General features: G+C 53.0%; 2 non-coding genes across 2 annotated transcripts; both read left to right on the top strand.

The window, feature by feature from the left end:
• Nucleotides 1-106: 106 nt before the first annotated feature.
• trnar-ucu (transfer RNA arginine (anticodon UCU)) lies at nt 107-196 on the top strand. Its single transcript is given in 2 exon segments — nt 107-143; nt 161-196. It is a non-coding gene; the product is annotated as a tRNA-Arg (tRNA).
• Nucleotides 197-367: 171 nt separating this feature from the next.
• Nucleotides 368-441, top strand: trnat-cgu (transfer RNA threonine (anticodon CGU)). Its single transcript has one exon. It is a non-coding gene; the product is annotated as a tRNA-Thr (tRNA).
• The last annotated feature ends 63 nt before the right edge of the window (nt 442-504 follow it).

The following is a 504-nucleotide window of genomic DNA, read 5'->3' as shown; positions in this document are numbered from 1 at the left end:
AACGAGGGCCTGTCCTTCCTGCCCACAGAGCGTGTGACCTCTCAGTGTTGGTCAGGCACAAACCCAGAGGATAAATTTTCATGTGCCTCTTCCAAGCTTTTTGGCAGGCTCTGTGGCGCAATGGATAGCGCGTTGGACTTCTAGACTACCAGATGAGGCCATTCAAAGGTTGTGGGTTCGAGTCCCACCAGAGTCGTGGCCTTTGGCTTTTTGTTAAGCCTTATACTGCACACTGTTGCACTCCTGCAACAGAAAGTTGTAAATAAGCTGTTTTAAGCTGTCCAGAGCCAGGCCCGTGGACCATTGGCCTCACCGCTGGATGGCTCGATCCTCTGAGCCACCCTCCCGGAGTCTGTGCGTGTCTTTTGGCGCTGTGGCTTAGTTGGTTAAAGCACCTGTCTCGTAAACAGGAGATCCTGGGTACGAATCCCAGTGGTGCCTTTGGCAGTGCTCGCATCTGTCAAGAGTATGCTTTTCTGAGATCGGACTCCGAACAGGGGTAGC

This window comes from Sinocyclocheilus anshuiensis, unplaced genomic scaffold (genome assembly GCF_001515605.1).
Source record: "Sinocyclocheilus anshuiensis isolate Anshui unplaced genomic scaffold, SAMN03320099.WGS_v1.1 scaffold18079, whole genome shotgun sequence".
NCBI classification, from domain to species: domain Eukaryota; kingdom Metazoa; phylum Chordata; class Actinopteri; order Cypriniformes; family Cyprinidae; genus Sinocyclocheilus; species Sinocyclocheilus anshuiensis.
This window is presented reverse-complemented; position numbering and strand designations above follow the sequence as displayed.